Raw genomic sequence first — 17,206 nt, forward strand, 5'->3', positions numbered from 1 at the left:
ATAATCATTTGATATGGTACCATCCCAAATAGACAGGCCTTAAAACCAGCATTCAGCCAAAAGGGTTGAGGTATGCCTATAATGTGCGTATGAGAGAGAGATTTGTACTGATTTTTGTATTGATTTTATTCATTACAGGGAAGAGGATATTTTTGTATGTATTTCTATTGATAAAAGGAAAGGATAGGGCGGTAGCTCCTATCTCACGGATGCGTAGGGCTTTAGTGACGTAGTACGCATGTCTTCTTGCAGTGCGCGCTCGGCCTGTCAATGCAGAGAGATTGTAGTGCATTCCGTGAGGTCATGTTTTGTAGCAGGACAACAGAATAGCCATCATTTATTATCCAAATAATTCAACTTAATTCATCTTCGAGGACTCGGACTTTTGTGGCTAATCCAGTACTGACATTCTGTATTTTGTTGACGGAGGTAAGCCTTATGTTTCCGCGCCGCTGTCCATGGTATTGTTTAGCTGTGGGGGAGGGTCGTTTTCGCCGCACCGCACACAATTTACAGATGCTGTTTGTTGGAAATAGATTAGAATTGTGCAATTTATTCTATCATATTTAGCTAAAAGCACAATGTGTCCAGGATTTAATGTTGCTGGTCCACGATGATTTCGATTGTTGGATTGGCATAGATAGCGCTCAAAATAAGTTATCCTGCTATGTGTAGCACAATACTGCATCGCATAGGCTCGGCTACATACAAGCTGTAATAACCAGGCTATTACCAAAAAGCCGGCTTTGGAAGTATAGACTCACTTGCTACATTGTAGCGAGGTTGGTTATTGTCATATTATTGTCATGTTTTCAAGGCACCTGTGTTTGTTTTTACCTGGCAGTCACATATAACGATAAAGGGTCGGCTGGCCAAGGTTATCATGACTGTAGTTACATACCGGGGATTGTCAGGGCCATTAAATCAATTGATCACTACTGAATTATAAACTGAATTGTCGATATTTAAGCCTGAAGATCTTCCCTCTGTCATTCTTGAAGTCTTGGCAACACGATGTTCAGTGTACAATGTTATGATGAAGGCAGCTATGCCTGGGATATATTTAAGGTACAATAACAATTGGAAAGTATAGGCCTAGTATTTACATATAGTCTAGTGCCAGAATAGGCCTATATTATTTTATGGTTTTATCTGTATACCCACCCACTTATACAATAACATGTTCAAGACTTAGAAACCTCTTAATGATCCAACCCTTTTTTTCTTCTTCAGTTTTCACCTAAAATGACATACCCAAATCTAACTGCCTGTCTGTCAGGACCTGAAGCAAGGATATGCATATTCTTGATACCATTTGAAAGGAACACTTTGAAGTTTGTGGAAATGTGAAATTAATGTAGGAGAATATAACACATTATATCTGGTTAAAGATCATACAAAGAAAAAAACATAATTTCTTTGTTGTGTTTTTTTTTGTACCATCTTTCAAATGCAAGAGAAAGACCATAATGTATTATTCCAACCCATGCGCAATTTAGATTTTGGCCACTAGGTGACAGCAGTGTATGTACAACGTTTTAGACTGATCCAATGAACCATTGCATATCTGTTCAAAATGTTGTATCAAGACTGCCCAAATGTGCCTGATTGGTTTATTAATACATTTTCAAGTTCATAATTGTGCACTCTCCTCAAACAATATCATGGTATTCTTTCACTGTAATAGCTACTGTAAATTGGACAGTGTAGTTAGATTAACAAGAATTTAAGCTTTCTGCCCATATCACATATGTCTATGTCCTGGGATTTATTTTGTTACTCATGCTAATCACATTAGCCTATGTTAGCTCAACCATTGCGTGGGGGGGACCCCGATCCCGTAGAGATTAAGCCCATATAGGTAATGACACTGGTGAACAATCTATTATTCTATATAAAAATACAGAGGGAAATGTAGGAATTTAATGAGACGGTTTATGTGTATGTTCCAATGTTATTTATTGCTTAGTTATACTGTATTAAAGGTCGAATGCAGCTGTTTTTGTGTCAATATCAAATAATTTTTAGGTAACATAAATGAAGTAATTGTTTTCAATTAAAATTGTAAAAAGGAAACAAAATAGGTTCTTAGCAAAAAGCAATTTCTCAATAAATAATTTAGCTAGGACTGTCTGGGAGTGGCCTGAGTGAAGGGCCTAATTGGAGGAGCCTAATGGGAGGGATATGTAACCTGAAAATCAGCTGCTATTAACTAACTGCAATATGTAACCAAATTCACATAGAAATGTGTGTTATAGATCTGTCATTCTCATTGAAAGCAAGTTTATGACATGGTAGATCTGTTCTATGTGTTCTATTTCTATATGCATGTCCCTCCCCATCCCCAGTGATTCTCTACACTATACTTGCTTGTTTTGTCACATAAACTGAAATTAAGTGATCTATTAGACTTTTAGCAACCAGGAAATGGCGGAGCGATATCTGCATAGTGCATCAACAGAGAGAAGGGAAAACTCTTTGTTATTGGTGTATTAACTTACACCACCTGGTGATGTCGCCAGGTGGTCCAAAAACCCCACCCGTGCAAACAAGCAGAAATTGCAGGTGGTCTTTTCAAACAGCTCTTACACTAAAATGGCACGATCATAATTTTCACAATTATTATGAGTATTATTCCAAACTCATAGTGTGGAAATATGTGTAAAACACAGGGAAATCACATTTGTGACTGGATTGCCCCTTTAATATCTTGAGGGGAGATTCATAATTGTGGATGTTTTAATAATAATAATGTGGTCCTTCTGTAGCTCAGTTGGTAGAGCATGGCGCTTGTAACGCCAGGGTAGTGGGTTCGATCCCCGGGACCACCCATACGTAGAATGTATGCACACATGACTGTAAGTCGCTTTGGATAAAAGCGTCTGCTAAATGGCATATATTATTATTATTGTGGATGTTTTGTCGGATATACGCTCTAGTCAGTCCCTGTATTGGTGGGGCTCAGGATTGACTGTCAGTGTTGACGGGCTGTTTATCATGTTAATTATGAAGACAACTGGAGTGGAGGGCCCCTGACTGTAATTGCAGGGCTGTAGAAGTGTAGCTGCCGGCCTGACTCATAGGCCCTTGATAGACCTACCTAATAATGCCAAGTGGAGATGGACAGAGAAAGGAGAGAGAGGAGGAGGGAGCTATAGAAAGGGGGAGAGAGAAAGAGAGCTGCTGTTGGTGCAGCCAGCCACTGACTGAAGTGGAAAGATAAGATACTGCATTTATAGCCCGTATTCATCCTTTTGTCACGTAATGATTACACATAATAAACAGTCACTGTAATACATTAACAGGTGTTACTGTTCACTGGTAACTGCATCTTACAGTAATTGACATCATCCAAGAGCTAAGTAGAACATCAGCTCAATTGGTATAGCATAAGTTGGCTACAGAATGTTATGCTTTATTCATTAACCATAGTATGTTTGTGATCATTATACAGCAATTGTTAATTTATTCATTCAGACTTACAGTATACCCATGCAGGTTATATAACCTACAATTAAAAGCAGTACGCTAAGCATCACACTCCATCCACTCACCTGATCCATCTGAACCATGATCGTATGAATGCCTGGCTTCTGTCTGATGATTGATATAAATAATTACTGTAACGCTGTGTGGGTGTGTGTGTGTGTGTGTGTGTGTGTGTGAAGCTGAGTGTTTACTTTGACACGGCGGGGGACGTCTCTGATGCGCAAGTGTGACGTAAGCAGGACAGTCGGGATGTCAGAGGAAACAGCATGGGCTGAAACATATTTAGCCCTATTATGATGGACTAATCACAATTGCATGCTTCCGTCCCTCCCTTCCTTGGGAAACCACAGTTTTGAACTGATAAGATATGTGAAAGCTAAATGAAACCCTTAGTGGCTGTTCCCTCCAATGTTAAAGAAGGGTGTATTTCAAAATGGAGGGAAATCATTGATTTACAATTGAAGTCATTTAGCAGTCACTCTTATCCAGAGCATTAGGATTAAGTTCTCAATGGCACATCAAAATATTTTTTTGCCTCGTCGGCTCAGGGATTCAAACCAGCAATCTTTCAGTTACTATCCCAATGCACTTAACCACGAGGCTACCACTAGGCTGCCTGACATGATAGGTGAACGCAGACGTTACTATCCGATGGTTACAAAATATGTATTTTCAATGTAGTCAAATCGGGCCAATGTCTCTGGGCTTTAGTCCAGTTCAGACTGGGCTTAAGACAGTAATGAAAACTTACACTGAACTAAAATATAAATGCAACATTCAACATTTTTTTAGGATTTTACTGAGTTACAGTTCATATAAGGAAATCAGTCAATTTAAATAAATGAATTAGGCCCTAATCTATGGATTTCACATGACTGGGCAGGGGTGCAGCCATGAGTGGGCCTGGGAGGGCATAGACCCACTCACTTGGTAACCAGGCCCACCCACTGGGGAGCCAGACACAGCTAATCATAAGGAGTTTTTTTGCCACAAAAGGGCTTTTTTACAGGCAGAAATACTCCTTAGTTTCATCAGCTGTCCAGATGGCTGGTCTCAGACGATCCCGTAAGTGAAGAAGCCGGTATGTGGAGGTCCTGGGCTGACGTGGTTACACGTTGTCTGCTGTTGTGAGGCTGGTTGGATGTACTGCCAAATTCTCTAAAACAACGTTGGAGGCCTTGTTGATAGTGTTGTTAAGAAGGCTTATGGTAGAGAAATTAACAAAATAAGCTTTTTGTGGTTATGGAACATTTCTGTGCTCTTTTATTTCAACTAATGACATATGGGATCAACACTTTACATGTTGCATTTATATTTTTGTTCAGTATAGATCAGTGAGAAGATGGGAGAGAGAGAAAGAGGGGGAAACACTCATTGGAGGGTCAGTATCAGTATGACCCCATCCCATTGAACCCTGAGCCCTTAGAGAGATATTATTCGGCTCATGTTTCATATTCAAATGTATAGTTATTGAGAGAAGTAGACCACCTATGGTTCACACTCAGACCAGTGGCTTCTGAGGATATAGTATACTCCCACCTCCTCTGTTTGTAAAGTTTAAGGGACATTACATTCCGCTTCAGGTTTTGTCAGGTGTTCTCATACCACAAAAGTAGTCTTATGTTAAGAAGAATCAACATCCCACACCATCCATTGTCCTAGTCCCTAGGGAAACTCTTCATACCCCTTGCACAGTTGTCACATTTTGCTGCCTTATATTTAAATATAAAATGGATTACATTAGATTTTTCCAAACTGATTTACACAACCTACTCTACACTTAAAAGTAAATCAAAAATACACTTTAAAAAAGCAATAATTTCAGATTTCACCAACTTTACGCAACTCTTGGAGCAGCAGGGGGGGGGGTAGATCAGCTTGTATATTTTGCAGATAGATTGTAGATTTTTTTGCAAATATATATACAGTACCAGTCAAAAGTTTGGACACACCTACTCATTCAAGGGTTTTTCTTTATTGGACTATTTTCTACATTGTAGAATAATATAGTGAAGACATCAAAACTATAAAATAACGCACATGGAACCACGTAGTAACCAAAATGTGTTAAACACACTTTGTCTTAATGATTTCGCAACACACTGTGTGCCCTCAGGCCCGTACTCCACCACTACCACATATCTACATGACAAAATCCATGTGTACGTATAGTGTGTATGTTATCGTGTGTGTGTGTGTATGCATGTGTCTGTGCCAATGTTTGTGTTGCTTCACAGGTGTTTTTTGAATCTGTTTTTTAAATCTAATTTTACTTCTTTCGTCAGTTACTTGATGTGGAATAGAGTTACATGTAGTCATGTAGTACTGTGTGCCTCCCATACTCTATTCTGGACTTGGGGACTGTGAAGAGACCTCTTGTGGCATGTCTTGTGGTGTATGCATGGGTGTCCGAGACAGCTCGGTGCATTCAACATGTCAATACTTCTCATAAGTAAAAGTACTGCCTTGTTCTGAGCCAATTGCAATTTTCCTAAGTCCTTTTTTGTGGCCCCTGACCACACGACTGAACAGTAGTCAAGGTGCGACAAAACTAGGGCCTGTAGGACCTGCCTTGTTGATAGTGTTGTTAAGAAGGCAGAGTATCGCTTTATTATAGACAGACTTCTCCCCATCTTAGCTACTACTGCATCAATATGTTTTGACCATGACAGTTTACAATCTAGTGTTACTCCAAGCAGTTTAGTCATCCCAACTTGCTCAATTTCCACATTATTTAGTACAAGATTTAGTTGAGGATTAGGGTTTAGTGAGTGTTTTGTTCCAAATACAATGCTTTTAGTTTTAGAAATATTTAGGGCTAACTTATTCCTTGCCACCCACTCTGAAACTAACTGCAGCTCTTTGTTGAGTGTTTCAGTCATTTCAGTCGCTGTAGTAGCTGACGTGTATAGTGTTGTGTCATCCGCATACATAGAAACTCTGGCTTTACTCAAAGTCAGTGGCATGTCGTTAGTAAAAATTGAAAAAAGCAAGGGGCCTAAACAGCTACTCTGGGGAATTCCTGATTCTAACTGGATTATATTTGATAGGCTTCCATTAAAGAACACTCTCTTTGTTAGACAAGTAACTCTTTATCCACATTATAGCAGGGGGTGTAAAGCCATAACACATAAGTTTTTCCAGCAGTAGACTATGATCAATAATGTCAAAAGCTGCACTGATGTCTTACAGCCCCCACAATAATTTTATCATCAATTTCTCTCAGACAATCATCCATCATTTGTGTAGGTGCTGTGCTTGTTGAGTGTCCTTCCCACTAAGCATGCTGAAATGTTTTGTTTACTGTAAAATAGCATTGTATCTGGTCAATTTCTTTCCAGAAGTTTACTAAAGGGTTGGTAGCAGGCTGATTGGTCGGCTATTTGAGCCAGTAAAGGGAGACTTTAGCTTTCCTCCAGGTCTGAGGGCACATGCTTAAATTGAAGATTTAGGAAATAGCAGTGGTAATATTGTCTGCTATTATCCTCAGTAATTTTCGATCTAGATTGTCAGACCCTGGTGGCTTGTCATTGTTGATAGACAACAATAATTTTTTCACCTCTCCACACTGACTTTACGGAATTCAAAATTATAATTCTTGTCTTTCATAATTTGGTCTGATATACTTGGATGTGTAGTGTCAGCATTTGTTGCTGGCATGTCATCCCAAAGTTTGCTTATCTTGCCAATGAATAAATCATTAAAGTAGTTTGCAATATCAGTGGGCTTTGTGATGAATGAGCCATCTGATTCAATATATGAAGGAGCTGAGGTGGCCTTTTTCCCAAAATGTAATTTAAGGTGCACCAAAGCTTTTTACTAGCATTCTTTATATAATTTATCTTTCTTTCATAGTGTAGTTTATTTGTATTTTTTTATTTAGTTTAGTCACATGATTTCTTAATTTGGAGTACGTTTGCCAATCAGTTGGGCTGCCAGACTTAATTGCCATACCTTTTGCCTCATCCCTCTCAATCAAAGGGGATTTAACCGTTTACAGTCATTTTCTTAACTGGTGTGTGCTTATTAGTAACTGGAATAAGTAGTTTCATATGATAGCCAGTCAATATTTAAATTGCCCAGAAAATATACTTCTCTGATGATGTCACATACATTATCAAGCCTTTCACACATATTATCCAGATACTGACTGTTAGCACTTGGTGGTCTATAGTAGAGGTCGAACGATTAATCGGAATGGCCGATTAATTAGGGCCGATTTCAAGTTTATTTATTTAACTAGGAATGTCAGTTAAGAACACATTCTTATTTTCAATGACAGCCTAGGAACGGTGGGTTAACTGCCTCGTTCAGGGGCAGAACGACAGATTTTTACCTTGTCAGCTCGGGGGATTCAATCTTGCAACCTTACAGTTAACTAGTCCAAACGCTCTAACCACCTGATTACATTGCACTCCACGAGGAGACTGCCTGTTACGCCAATGCAGTAAGCCAAGGTAAGTCGCTAGCTAGCATTAAACTTATCTTATAAAAATCAATCAATCATAATCACTAGTTAACCACACATGGTTGATGGTATTACTACACTGCTCAAAAAAATAAAGGGAACACTTAAACAACACAATGTAACTCCAAGTCAATCACACTTATGTAAAATCAAACTGTCCACTTAGGAAGAAACACCGATTGACAATACATTTCACATGCTGTTATGCAAATGGAATAGACAACAGTTGGAAACTATGGGCAATTAGCAAGACACCCCCAATAAAGGAGTGGTTCTGCAGGTGGTGACCACAGACCACTTCTCAGTTCCTATGCTTCCTGGCTGATGTTTTGGTCACTTTTGAATGCTGACAGTGCTTTCACTCTAGTGGTAGCATGAGGCAGAGTCTACAACCCACACAAGTGGCTCAGGTAGTGCAGCTCATCCAGGATGGAACATCAATGCGAGCTGTGGTAAGAAGGTTTGCTGTGTCTGTCAGCGTAGTGTCCAGAGCATGGAGGCGCTACCAGGAGACAGGCCAGTACAGGAGAAGTGGAGGAGGCCGTAGGAGGGCAACAACCTAGCAGCAGGACCGCTACCTCTGCCTTTGTGCAAGGAGGAGCAGGAGGAGCTTACAGCCCAACACCGTGCAGGACGTTTGGCAAAATTGGCAACTTCGCCACTGGAAAGCAGGTTCACACTGAGCACGTCACAGCCGTGACAGAGTCTGGAGACGCCGTGGTGAACGTTCTGCTGCCTGAAACATCCTCCAGCATGACCGGTTTGGCAGTGGGTCAGTCATGGTGGGGGGTGGCATTTCGTTGGGGGGCCGCACAGCCCTCCATGTGCTCGCCAGAGGTAGCCTGACTGCCATTAGGTACCGAGATGAGATCCTCAGACCCCTTGTGAGACCATATGCTGGTGCGGTTGGCCCTGGGTTCCACCTAATGCAAGACAATGCTAGACCTCATGTGGCTGGAGTGTGTCAGCAGTTCCTGCAAGAGGAAGGCATTGATGCTATGGACACATCTGGGACATCATGTCTCGCTCCATCCACCAACGCCACGTTGCACCATAGACTGTCCAGGAGTTGGCGGATGCTTTAGTAATCCGCCACCTGATCAGGAGCATGCCCAGGCATTGTAGGGAGGTCATACAGGCACGTAGAGGCCACACACACTACTGAGCCTAATTTTGTCTTGTTTTAAGGACATTACATCAGGGTTGGATCAGCCTGTAGTGTGGTTTTCCACTTTAATTTTGAGTGTGACTCCAAATCCAGACATCCATGGTTTGATAAATTTGATTTCCATTGATAATTTTTGTGTGATTTTGTTGTCAGCACATTCAACTATGTAAAGAAAAAAAGTATTTAAAAAGAATATTTCATTCATTCAGATCTAGGATGTGTTATTTTAGTGTTCCCTTTATTTTTTTTGAGCAGTGTAGTTTATCTAGTTTATCGTGTCTTGTGTTGCATATAATCGATGTGGTTCGTATCGTTGCTCCAATGTGTACCTAACCATAAACATAATAATAATATAATAATAATATATGCCATTTGCAGACGCTTTTATCCAAAGCGACTTGCATTCTACGATAACAACATTAGACCATTAGACCGTAACAACATTAGACCATAACAACATTAGACCATTAGACCATAACAGCATTAGACCATTAGATCATAACAACATTAGATCATAACAACATTAGATCATAACAACATTAGACCATTAGACCATAACAACATTAGACCATAACAACATTAGACCATAACAACATTAGACCATAACAACATTAGACAATTAGATCATAACAACATTAGATCGTAACAACATTAGATCATAACAGCATTAGACCATTAGATCATAACAGCATTAGACCATTAGACCATAACAACATTAGACCATAACAACATTAGACCATAACAACATTAGACCATAACAACATTAGACCATAACAACATTAGACCATAACAACATTAGACCATTAGACCATAACAACATTAGATCATAACAACATTAGACCATAACAACATTAGACCATTAGACCATAACACCATTAGACCATTAGACCATAACACCATTAGACCATAACAACATTAGACCATAACAACATTAGACCATTAGATCATAACAACATTAGACCATAACAACATTAGACCATTAGACCATAACAACATTAGAACATAACAACATTAGACCATAACAACATTAGACCATTAGACCATAACAACATTAGACCATTAGACCATAACAACATTAGACCATAACAACATTAGACCATTAGACCATAACAACATTAGACCATTAGACCATAACAACATTAGACCATTAGACCATAACAACATTAGACCATTAGATCATAACAACATTAGACCATAACAACATTAGACCATTAGACCATAACAACATTAGACCATAACAACATTAGACCATTAGACCATAACAACATTAGAACATAACAACATTAGAACATAACAACATTAGACCATAACAACATTAGACCATTAGACCATTAGACCATAACAACATTAGATCATAACAACATTAGACCATAACAACATTAGACCATTAGACCATTAGACCATAACAACATTAGATCATAACAACATTAGACCATAACAACATTAGACCATTAGACCATAACAACATTAGAACATAACAACATTAGAACATAACAACATTAGAACATAACAACATTAGACCATAACAACATTAGACCATTAGACCATAACAACATTAGACCATAACAACATTAGACCATTAGAACATTAGACCATTAGACCATAACAACATTAGACCATTAGACCATAACAACATTAGATCATAACAACATTAGAACATAACAACATTAGACCATAACAACATTAGACCATTAGATCATAACAACATTAGACCATAACAACATTAGACCATAACAACATTAGACCATAACAACATTAGACCATTAGATCATAACAACATTAGACCATAACACCATTAGACCATAACAACATTAGACCATTAGACCATAACAACATTAGACCATTAGACCATCAATGCCTTTCTTAAAATCAATACACAGATGTATATATTTTTAAACCTGCATATTTAGCTAAAATAAATCCAGGTTAGCAGGCAATATTAAACAGGTGAAATTGTGTCACTTTTCTTGCGTTGATTGCACGCAGAGTCAGTGTATATGCAACAATTTGGGCCGCCTAATTTGCCAGATGTTTACGTAATTATGACATAACATTGAAGGTTGTGCAATGTAACAGGAATATTTAGACTTATGGATGCCACCCGTTAGATAAAATACGGAACAGTTCCGTATTTCACTGAAAGAACAAACGTCTTGTTTTTGAGATGATAGTTTCCCGATTTGGCCATATTAATGACCTAAGGCTCCTATCTCTATGTGTTATCATGTTATAACTAAGTCTATGATTTGATAGAGCAGTCTGACTGAGCGGTGGTAGGCAGCAGCAGGCTCGTAACCATTCATTCAAACAGCACTTTCGTGCGTTTGCCAGCAGCTGTTTATAACTTCAAGCCTATCAACTCCCGAGATGAGACTGGTGTAACCGATGTGAAATGGCTAGCTAGTTAGCGGGGTGCGCGCTAATAGTGTTTGAAACGTCACTCGCTCTGAGACTTGGAGTGATTGTTCCCCTTGCTCTGCATGGGTAACGCTGCTTCGAGGGTGGCTGTTGTCGTTGTGTTCCTGGTTCGAGCCCAGGTAGGAGCGAGGAGAGGGACGGAAGCTATACTGTTACACTGGCAATACTAAAGTGCCTATAAGAACATCCAATAGTCAAAGGTTAATGAAATACAAATGGTATCGAGAGAAATAGTCCTATAATTCCTATAATAAGTACAACCGAAAACTTCTTACCTGTGAATATTGAAAACTCATGTTAAAAGGAACCACCAGCTTTCATATGTTCTCATGTTCTGAGCAAGGAACTTAAACGTTAGCTTTCTTACATAGCACATATTGCACTTTTACTTTCTTCTCCAGCACTTTGTTTTTGCCTTATTTAAACCAAATTGAACATGTTTCATTATTTATTTGAGGCTAAATAGATTTTATTGACGTTAATCGGGGGTGGCTTTTTTTGGTCCTCCAATAAATCGGTATCGGTATCGGCGTTGAAAAATCATAATCAGTCAACCTCTAGTCTATAACAGCTTCCCACAAGAATGGGCTTTAGGTGAGGCAGATGAATCTGTATCCGTATTACTTCAACTGATTCTGTCTCTTCACAACTAAATCTGCAGAGCTGGGAAGGTTGTATCCCCCATATAAATAACATGATATTGATTGCGTGAATTTTGTATAATAATTCATTAAAATGGTGTAATGTTCTGCTTTTGTTTTCGTAGTCAACCTTGTGTTCTTTATGTTCTTGAACCTAGCCCTGTTTCTTTATGTTCTTGAACCTAGCCCTGTTTCTTTATGTTCTTGAACGTAGCCCTGTTTCTTTGTGTTCTTGAACGTAGCACCGTCTTTCATTTTTGTTCATTGATTTCACGTGTTCGTTTCTCACATGGTCTCATCAGCTCCCTATTTAGTTCAGTTCTTTCTGTTTGTATGGTTGTGAGGTATTGTTTGGTTTTGACTGCCTACCTGTGTTTGACCATTGCCTGCCTGTGACCATGATTCCTGCCTTCTGCGAAGGCTTAATAAACATCTGCTGTGCTCTGCGCGTTAATCTACACATTTTTCTCGCTGAGTATTCATTACAAACAGGCCTATTTATATAATATATATCATTAGATAAATAGGCCCATTTAATTTTGTCTGGCTTGCCGTACCAAATCAAATGTAATACTGTTTTCTGATTTAATTTTGAACTGTTCTCTAGGTGTAGGCAAGACCATAAGCAAATAGGTAAACAAGGATATGATTAAAGTGTTAATCAGGGTGATTTTTCCCCCACAAATAGACAGGCATTTTACCTGTCCATGGTAGCAAGATATTATCTATAAACATTTATTGGAGTGAGATAATTTATTTCGGAATATGTGTCATGCAGGTGAATGAGGACCCAAAAGCGACTTGGCGAAAACAGAGTATTTAATCCAGAATAAACTTTACAAAACAAAAAGCATAATACTACACGTAAAGACAAGAACAGACTGGAGACTTGATCGAGAACTGCAGGTTGCCTCGGGAAGGCACTTGAACCTAGCAGACTCAGACACCTGCTCACCACGCAGCATCTGAGGGAAACACGACACGACAGGGCAAAACATTGACACAGCACGGTGAATTATAAATGAGGATCCGAACAGGTACGGGAAACAAGGAGAGAAATAGGGACTCTAATCAGGGAAAAGGATCGGGAACAGGTGTGGGAAGGCTAAATGATGATTAGGGGAATAGGAACAGCTGGGAGCAGGAACGGAACGATAGAGAGAAGAGAGAGCGAGAGAGTGAGAGAGGGAGGGGAGAGAGAGGGATAGAAAGAGGGAAAGAACCTAATAAGACCAGCAGAGGGAAACGAATAGAATGGGAAGCACAGGGACAAGACAAGATAATAAATGACAAAACATGACAGTACCCCCCACTCACCGAGCGCCTCCTGGCGCACTCGAGGAAATGGCGGCAACGGAGGAAATCATCAATGAGTGAACGGTCCAGCACGTCCCGAGACGGAACCCAACTCCTCTCCTCAGGACCGTAACCCTCCCAATCCACTAAGTATTGGTGACCCCGTCCCCGAAACGCATGTCCATGATCTTATGTACCTTGTAAATAGGTGCGCTCGACAAGGACGGGAGGGGGAGGGAAGACGAACGGGGTGCGAAGAAAGGGCTTAACACAGGAGACATGGAAGACAGGATGGACGCGACGAAGATGTCGCGGAAGAAGCAGTCGCACAGCGACAGGATTGACGACCTGGGAGACACGGAACGGACCAATGAACAGTCAACTTACGAGAAGCTGTTAAGAGGAAGGTTGCGAGTGGAAAGCCACACTCTCTGGCCGCAACAATACCTAGGACTCTTAATCCTGTTTGGCGGCTCTCACAGTCTGTGCCCTGTAGCGGCAAATTGCAGACCTCACCCTCCTCCAGGTGCGCTCACAACGTTGGACAAACGCTGAGCGGAGGGAACGCTGGACTCGGCAAGCTGGGAAGAGAACCTAGAGGAGGCTGGTAACCCAGACTACTCTGAAACGGAGATAACCCGGTAGCAGACGAAGGAAGCGAGTTGTGAGCGTATTCTGCCCAGGGGAGCTGTTCTGCCCAAGACGCAGGGTTTCTGAAAGAAAGGCTGCGTAGTATGCGACCAATCGTCTGATTGGCCCTGAACTGCTTGTTGACCGTTAGACTGGGGATGAAACCCGGAAGAGAGACTGACGGACGCACCAATCAAACGACAGAACTCCCTCCAAAACTGTGACGTGAATTGCGGGCCTCTGTCTGAAACGGCGTCTAACGGGAGGCCATGAATTCTGAACACATTCTCGATAATGATTTGTGCCGTCTCCTTAGCGGAAGGAAGTTTAGCGAGGGGAATGAAATGTGCCGCCTTAGAGAACCTATCGACAACCGTAAGAATCATGTCTTCCCCGCAACAAAGGCAGACCGGTAATGAAGTCTAGGCGATGTGAGACCATGGTCGAGAAGGAATGGGGAGCGGTCTGAGACGACCGACAGGAGGAGAGTTACCCGACTTAGTCTGCGCGCAGTCCGAACAAGCAGCCACGAAACGGCGCGTGTCACGCTCCTGAGTCGGCCACCAAAATTGGCGAATAGACGCAAGAGTGCCTCGAACACCGGGATGACCAGCTAACTTGGCAGAGTGAGCCCACTGAAGAACAGCCAGACGAGTGGAAACAGGAACGAAAAGGAGGTTACTAGGACATATCTTCGGCGACGCAGTGTGCGTGAGTGCTTGCTTTTCTTTCAATTCCCCAGACTGTCAACCCGACAACACGCCCATAAGGAAGAATCCCCTCGATCAGTAGAAGCCACAGAAGAACTAAACAGACGGGATAAGGCATCAGGCTTGGTGTTCTTTACCCGATTTTAAGAAATCACAAACTCAAACGAAAAAACAACGCCAACGAGCTTGACGGGCATTAAGTCGTTTGGCAGAACGGATGTACTCAAGGTTCTTATGGTCTGTCCAAACAACAAAATCATTGAACGGATAAGCCCCCTCCAACCACTGTCGCCATTCGCCTAGGGCTAAGCGGATGGCTTAGCAGTTCACATTACCCACATCATAGTTGCGCTCAGATGTCGACAGGCGATGAGAAAATAAGCGCAAGGATGAACCTTATCGTCAGACTGGAAGCGCTTGGATAGAATGGCTCCCACGCCTTGAAAACAACCTCGATCAATGAATTGTCTAGTGACGTCAGGAGTTTACGAGGATAGGAGCGGACGAAAACGTTCTTTTAGAAGATCAAAAGCTCCCTGGGCGGAACCGGACCACTTAAAACACGTCTTGACAGAAGTAAGAGCTGTGAGAGGGGCAGCAACTTGACCTTAATTACGAATGAAACGCCGATAGAAATTAGCGAAACCTAAAAAGCGCTGCAATAAACACGTGACCTTGGAACGGGCCAATCACTGACAGCTTGGACCTTAGCGGAATCCATCTGAATGCCTTCAGCGGAAATAACGGAACCGAGAAAAGTAACGGAGGAGACATGAAAGAGCACTTCTCAGCCTTTACGTAGAGACAATTCTCTAAAAGGCGCTGTAGAACACGTCAACGTGCTGAACATGAATCTCGAGGACGGTGAAAAAATCAGGATATCGTCAAGATAGACAAAAACAAAGATGTTCAGCATGTCTCTCAGAACATCATTAACTAATGCCTGAAAAACAGCTGGCGCATTGGCGAACCAAACGGCAGAACCCGGTTCTCAAAATGCCCTAACGGATGTTAAACGCTCTTTCCACTCGTCCCCTCTCTGATGCGTGAGATGGTAAGCGTTACGAAGGTCCAACTTAGTAAAGCACCTGGCTCCCTGCAGAATCTCGAAGGCTGATGACATAAGGGGAAGCGGATAACGATTCTTAACCGTTATGTCATTCAGCCTCGATAATCCACGCAGGGGCGCAGAGTACCGTCCTTCTTCTTAACAAAAAAAACCCCGCCCCGGCCGGAGAGGAAGAAGGCACTATGGTACCGGCGTCAAGAGACACAGATAAATAATCCTCGAGAGCCTTACGTTCGGGAGCCGACAGAGAGTATAGTCTACCCCGAGGAGGAGTGGTCCCCGGAAGGAGATCAATACTACAATCATACGACCGGTGAGGAGGAAGGGAGTTGGCTCGGGACCGACTGAAGACCGTGCGCAGATCATGATATTCCTCCGGCACTCCTGTCAAATCGCCAGGTTCCTCCTGAGAAGTGGGGACAGAAGAAATGGGAGGGGCTGGCAGACATTAAGCACTTCACATGACAAGATAAGTTCCAGGATAGGATAGAATTACAAGACCAATTAATAGAAGGATTATGACATACTAGCCAGGGATGACCCAAAACAACAGGTGTGAAAGGTGAATGAAAAATCAAAAAAGAAATAGTCTCACTGTGGTTACCAGATACTGTGAGAGTTAAAGGTAGTGTCTCAAATTTGATACTGGGAAGATGACTACCATCTAAGGCAAACATGGGCGTAGGCTTGTCTAACTGTCTGAAAGGAATGTTATGTTTCCGAACCCATGCTTCTTTATGAAACAACCCTCAGCCCCAGAGTCAATCAAGGCACTGCATGTGCACCCGAACCGGTCCAGCGTAGATGGACCGACATAGTAGTACAAGATCTAGATGAAGAGACCTGAGTAGTAGCGCTCACCAGTAGCCCTCCGCTTACTGATGGGCTCTGGCCTCTTACTGGACATGAATTAACAAAATGTCCATCAAATCCGCAATAGAGGCACAGGCGGTTGGTGATCCTCCGTTCCCTCTCCTTAGTCGAGATTTTAATCCTCCCAGCTGCATGGGCTCAGTCTCAGAGCCAGAGGAGGGAGATGGTTGCGATGGAGCTCTCTTCCACGAGCCTGGTGACGAAAATCTACCCGTCTTTATGCGGATGGCGATTGAGCAATCAAAGAGTCCACACAGGAAGGAACCTCCCGAGAGAGAATCTCATCTTTGACCACTGTGTGGAGTCCCTCCAGAAAACGAGCGAGCAGCGCCGGCTCGTTCCAGTCACTAGAGGCAGCAAGAGTACGAAACTCTATAGAGTAATCCGTTATGGATCGATCACCTTGGCATAGGGAAGCCAGGACCCTAGAAGCCTCCCCACCAA

The 17,206-nt window shown here is 41.7% G+C and overlaps 1 protein-coding gene across 4 annotated transcripts in view; it reads left to right on the plus strand.

The window, feature by feature from the left end:
* Positions 1–260: 260 nt before the first annotated feature.
* LOC124041473 (mitogen-activated protein kinase 8-like) overlaps positions 261–17,206 on the plus strand; it is a 32,302-nt gene continuing 15,356 nt past the window's right edge. For all 4 annotated transcript variants that reach the window (XM_046359093.1, XM_046359094.1, XM_046359095.1 and 1 more), the window contains exon 1: positions 261–429. The gene's annotated coding sequence lies outside the window, so the exon portion shown is untranslated. The remainder of the gene's footprint in view (positions 430–17,206) is intronic.

Source organism: Oncorhynchus gorbuscha, linkage group LG08 (assembly GCF_021184085.1).
Source record: "Oncorhynchus gorbuscha isolate QuinsamMale2020 ecotype Even-year linkage group LG08, OgorEven_v1.0, whole genome shotgun sequence".
Classification (NCBI taxonomy): domain Eukaryota; kingdom Metazoa; phylum Chordata; class Actinopteri; order Salmoniformes; family Salmonidae; genus Oncorhynchus; species Oncorhynchus gorbuscha.